Raw genomic sequence first — 6,780 nt, 5'->3', positions numbered from 1 at the left:
AAAACCTTTAACCGGATGAGTGGATTCGTCTCGAAGAATGATTTTGAAATTTGACTCCCTCTCCACCAAAATAGAGAGAATTTCCTTATAACTAGAGAAGTGATGAGTGGCCCCATTATCAACCAACCAACTATCCCACGAATCTATAGGAGAGGAACTAGTAAGAGCGGAAATAAGAATATTTTCATATTGTTTTCCAACATTACTTTCATACCTGGAGTATCTTGACTTCTTCTGAGGATGGCGATCTCCTTCATGGTTACTTGGAGCATCTCTTCTTCGTCTTTCATCTCTTCCATTGCGAACATTCCTGCGGTCATCTCTTCTTCTCCTATCATCAAACCTATTGTTTCTTGTAGATGGACCATTGTTATTCTCAGGGAAATCTCGAGCATAATGACTCTTCTTGTGATAATTGTAGCATTCAATGTGAGATGATGTTCTACCATTCCTTCTTTTTGTATCTCGAGGTGGAGGCTTTCTTGATGGACCCCCTTTTCCTTTCTTCTTATTATTTTGTGTGACGAATGCAACGGGTTCTCCTTCTTCATGCTTTTGAAATCCTCCTCTAGATATCATACTTGATTCTTCTTGAGTAAGCTTTCCAACAATTTCATCAAATGACGGGAGGACATTGTTGTTGCTTATGGTAGTGATGAAGGTTTCCCAAACAGGAGGGAGACATCTTAGAGTTACGATCACCAATTCCATGTCAGAGACATTTTCCCCAACTCTTTGCAATTAATCTCTAAGGCGATGTATCCTCATACTATAGGATTGCACAGACTCTCCCTTGTTCATTTTCATGTCTTTGAGTTAATATTTCAAGGAGATCATCTCATTCAAATTGTTGAATTCATACATGCCAGCTATCTTATCATACATATCTTTAAACCTTCTCAAAATTCCAACATATGCAAGTAGATTACCTTGTAAACCATCAAACATAATTTGTTTTTCTTTTAACTCACCTTTCTTTTGTTTGTTCTTTACAGCAACAAAAGCATTCTCTAGAGGCTTAGGTACTTTTCCTTGAATGTAATCAAGAACATCATTGTTATCAGCTATGATCTCCAACCTGACTTTCCATGCAGCAAAATTAGATGAGTCACCCAACTTTTCATTTTCCTTGAAGGAGGACATCTTGACTTGACTAGATTAGATCCTTCAACTTTTCAAAGATGATTGCTTCAATGCTTGTCTCCTTTTGGGCTTGTCCTTCACCTTAGCTATGATAGCATGTTAATTTTTCATATTGTTCTATGATGTGTCAATTACTTTAGCCCAATTCAATACTTCAATTAGAAATCTTTCCAAATACAATTATTATTGTGTAGTTTTATTTTCCGAAGTCATCGCATTCATGATTTTATTGTATCGACGTTTCGAACCAACCTCTGTGATTCATCATCAGAATCAGATGTGTGAAAAATTTAGTGAATAATGGACCAATAAATAGAGGATAGGGTTGGGAAGATAATGAATGGAGCCGACAGGTTTGCTAATGCTCAGAAATAAATTTAATTTACTTAATTAATTATTAATATTTTTGATATTTGTATGTTTATATTATCATGATATTTATTATTTTTATTAGTTACTTGATAGGGAAACTAAAGCTTATATAAAATTAAAATTATTTGAATGTAATTTTAATGAAATCTTCATAAAATTATTTGAATGTAATTTTAATAAAATCTTCATAAATTTTAATTTAATTTTATTATTATTATTATTATTAAGGAATTTAGACTTCTGTGATCCATAACATTGTTAAGATAGTCTTCGGCAAAATCACATAACCAATCTTTTGTCGACGCGTTTCGAACCAACCAGTGTGGTTCATCGTCAGGACAAGTTTCTTGATTATTATTATTATTATGGTTTCTTGATTAATGTTATTAATTCAACTATTATGATACTATTATGATGTTATTTATTCAAATATTGTGATGTTATTAACCCAAAAGTTTTTGTATTAGTTATTTTAGTTGTTAATTATTTTAGTTGACATTAATTAATACTTAGTGTTATTTATTCAAACATTATATGATGTGATAATTATGATGTTATAATATTTCAAATATTATAATGTTTAACTACAAGTTTCAATATTAATTAATTTGTTGCATTATTGATGTTAAATTTCTTTAGTTTTAACATTCAACATCTAAATTTTATTGCTGAGGAAGTTCCTAGGTTCTGATGTTGGATTAATATTATGCATTGATCTATGGTAGGAAACACTAGCTCCTTTGTCAAGGACTCCCATCACTTCATTAATGAGATCAAACACATAAAACTAGACCAAAATGACATCTTGGTAAGTTTTGATGTAAAGGCGCTATATACAAATATTCCTATAGATGAAGCAACGGAAATAGTCCACAAAATCATTTATAGATCAATACATAATATTAATCCAACATTAGAACCTAGGAACTTCCTCAGCAATAAAATTTAGATGTTGAATGTTAAACTAAATAAATTTAACATCAATAATACAACAAATTAATTAAAATTGAAACTTGTACTTTACATTATAATATTTGAAATATTATAGCATCATAATTATCACATCATATAATGTTTGAATAAATAACAGTAAGTATTAATTAATGTAAACTAAAATAATTAATACAAAAACTTTTGGGTTAATAACATCACAATATTTGAATAAATAACATCATAATAGTTGAATTAATAACATTAATCAAGAACCCTAAAAAAAAAAATTAATAATAATAATAATTAAATTAAATTAAAATTTATGAAGATTTTATTAAAATTACATTCAAATAATTTTATGAAGATCTCGTTAAAATAACATTCAAAAAATTTTAATTTTATATAAGCTTTAGTTTCCCTATCATGTAATTAATAAAAATAATAAATATCATGATAATATAAACATACAAATATCAAAAATATTAATAATTAATTAAGTAAATTAAATTTATTTCTGAGCATTAGCAAACCTGTCGGCTCCATTCATTATCTTCCCAACCCTATCCTCTATTTATTGGTCCATTATTCACTGACTTTTTCACACATCTGATCCTGATGATGAACCACAGAGGTTGGTTCGAAACGTCGATACAATAAAATCATGAATGCGATGACTCTGAAAAATAACACTACACAAAATGAAGATCGCAGAAGCCTCAAATCTACAACAATTATTCTTTCCATTCATCAATAGTATTTGAAGATAGAACAATAGATGCAATGAAAAAGGACACAATCAACACATCAACAAGAGACACCAGATTTGGTCAAAGACCAGGGAAAAACCCCACTAGGGGGAAAACCCTTTGAAAAATATTATTTTATTAGATTGTCATAAAATGTTCAGCAGAGAGTACAATGAGCCCAATACAATATCATCCATCAAAACAACCCAACAATAATCAAAAATATGTTTCCAGCATCAAAATATCTCAGAGACAACTTTTCCCATTTGCAGTCAATTGCGGTCAATGATCAAAACTCAGTCAAACTTCCTGGTTGCATGGATAAGGAGTTGTGTGTGCGACTGAAGGTTTCAAGTTTCTCCCTTGAGCCTGTGATGCTTGTGACTGTGGTCGATTATTCCATGTGGCAAGCCAGCGATTGTAGCTCAAACCCCTAAAACATATGTGAGCCTCGAACCTTGTAATTTCAGGCCTTTGCGAACCTTTGTTGTCGTCCCTGCCTCAAACCTCTACGAGCCAATCAATTAAGAAGACAAGAAGAAGATTCTTGGTGATGTCCAAATGAGCTTGAGGTCACTTGTATTTCTAGGCTTCCAAGGGTGTCCAATTTGCTTTAGGGTCGACCTTGTTAAAATATGCATATGTGGGCTTTCCTTCGTAAGTACACTTTCCCTTATCCGATTTGAGTGATATTTAGGTTGATTTTGGTCCTCTCAAAAAGAGGAATTCAATGATATCATCATATCCATCAAATTATTTTTCCAAAGTGGAATTTACCGTAGTTGCATATTTTAACATCTTTAACTTCTAAAATCAATTAATTCACCACAAAACAACATCCTCCCCGTGGAACAATTCCTTAGTGGATCTTAGGTTGAGACTAATGGATACAGTTATTGAGTCTACCAATAAAGGAAACCCCTCTTACAGGAATCTTGGTCCTTTTCATTTTCTTGGAAATATTGGTGCTTCTTATATGGAAATGTTGTCCCTTCCTAGATTTACCATTGGTTTGTCAACTTGGTTATTTTCGACCCCTATGGTTCTGAATGTCCAAACTGCTCCTCAACCAAGTTCTCCTCCACCTTAACAACATCAACCTAAAATTGACCCTTTGCCTTCTTCACATGTTGTTTCTTCATCCCTTTATTCCTCCTCTCCTAGTGAAGTCTTGATTCTAGTAACTAGGAAACTAAGAAGAAGAAGAAGAAGCAAACTTAAGTAGGTGGAAACCAAGAAAACATTGCTATGAATGCAACTAGTATGGAGAAACCTTCCAATCAGGCCTATAAAGTTAAATTCCATTGCAAGTTATGTAAGGGTGACCACCGTCTAAGAGATTGTCCTGGTATTCCCAAGGTATTAAAAGTGTGGTCCACAGACTCACATCATCCTTTGTCGTCAGCTCCTGGAGATCATGTTGATGACAAACCTTCAACTATTGATCATAAGGTTCGTAGAAAGAAGGGTAAATTTAAGTTTCCATGTATGTTATGTGAAGGGAATCATCATATTCACCTTTTTCCATATATGGATGAAGCCTCAAAAATGTTGGAAAACCTTACAGCTTCTCAGCATCGTCTTCCTGCTGGCTACGAGAAGCTTTCCCCTAATCCTCCACTAGTTGATGAAGTGATTGATCACAATCTGTCTCTAGTCAATCCCACTCTTCCTGAACGTGAATCCCATGAGTCTATTCCTGACCAACCATTAGTCAAGAAAATGTTTAACTCAACTCCAAGTTTAGTTGATCCTACCTTTCCCGTAGAGAGTAAACTCCATACTTCTCAGGTTCTTCTCGTTCCTTTAGATTCTAATGAACTTGGGGGAAATCCTCTTGTTCCCACGGCACAGGGGGGGAATCCTCCCATTCCCATAGAACAGGGGTGTAGTTCTCCCCTTCCCATAGCACAAGGGGCAGTTCTCCCATTCCCATGGCACCCCCTTGTTGAAGAAAGTGTAACTAGGTTCGTTCTTCATAAATGTAATTTTATCTTTGTACTTGTAAAAGAAAAGAATTATTATTTTTGTAAATTGTAAAAATGAGTTTCTTTCTCATTGCATAGGTCAAGCACATGTTTGAGTGCTTCTAGGAAAGTCAAAGAGTCAATGTAATTGTCAAAGACCCATGTGGGCATGTTACACCATGAAACTCTATGTATTCGAGTCAAAGAATGACCTCCAAGAAAATTCATGAGCCTCCTCCATATGTCAACCTCAACAAAAGAAGTAATTCAAAATTTTAAGGACAAGTCGACCTCACTATATCAAGTCAGCCCAATAGGAGGGACAAACTCCTCTATATAGGGCCATTCGACCTCACAATTGGACTATCAAGTGATCTCTAAAATCAACGAACAAGATAGGGTTAGAAGAGGTGTGAAAAAAGCAAGAAAAGGGTCTCTATTTCAGTGAGTAACGAGGAGCATCCTAGCCGAAGTTGGGGACTCGTTTAGAGACAGATTTATGTCACACGTGCGAAGAGGAAGGGTTCATTCTATTGCTATATTATATCAGCCATCATAGTTATAAGAAGATTCTCAATTGAGCTAGTGGAAGGTCACTAATTAGGCCTCCTCATCAATCGAAGGAAGAGACACTTAAAGAGGGAAAAATGAAAAGTAAAGCATCAATTTGTGAAGATATCCTCCCACACGTGCGAAGGAAAAAGACCAGACTATTGCCATCTTAGATTTGTAACTACAGTAAGGAAGAGAGCTTGGATGAGTCAAGAATAAGGTCTTCTCCCCAATCAAAGAAAGCTCCACCTCAAGCGAAGAACAATATAGAAGAGTGTTTCTCCTAGGGTATGCATAACTAGGGTTACTGTAGCAAATCTATCACTTGAAGGAGGACAAAGAAGAAGGTCAAGGTGAAATAGGAGGAATTGATCTTAATTCGAAAGGAAAGGCTTGAATTGTGCTTGGATGATCTTCTTGTCAAGGGTTTAGGTTTTGGCATTTGTCAATTGAAGCTTCAATAAGAGAAATTTGCAAAAGGGTTTTCCTCTTTGGGAGAGAAAGGTTTTGCCCTGGATGAGAGCCAACATCTTGTGTTCTTGTCTCCTTTTGTTTTGGTAAATGTTTGATGAAGTAAGAGAACACACATTAATAATAATAAGGGAATATTATGCTAATAAGAAAAGTAAAAAGTAATTCACAAATAGTTATCATCATCAGAAGAATCTTATCCTACCTAGATGCCCTAGATTCTTCAACATGGTATCAGAGCTAAGGTGACACATCAAGGCAGAGCATCTCAAGAACACATAGAAGATCGAAGCATCAAGATCAAGAAGCAAGGGCACTCAAATGTTGAAGCATCATATCCACAAGCAAGGGTTCCATATACATCAAAGACATGGAGGATTACTATCTCCTCTCCTGGATCGATCAAGAAGGACTACCATTCTGGGAACAAAAGAAAGCCTTCCATCTAAAGGCATATTCAAGAAGATTCATCCAAGAAGGGTTTACATCAAATACTCATTGCCTTCAAAGGAAGGTACTCAGATCCAAGCCCATCATTAAAGATCTCCAGATCTACACATTGAGAAGTTTTCATCAACAAGCAAATCTCTCACAAG

Source organism: Pinus tabuliformis, chromosome 3_1, assembly GCF_031772625.1.
Source record: "Pinus tabuliformis cultivar Carrire ecotype Pingquan chromosome 3_1, CPIR1, whole genome shotgun sequence".
Taxonomy (NCBI): domain Eukaryota; kingdom Viridiplantae; phylum Streptophyta; class Pinopsida; order Pinales; family Pinaceae; genus Pinus; species Pinus tabuliformis.
Note: the sequence above shows the minus strand (reverse complement) of the source record.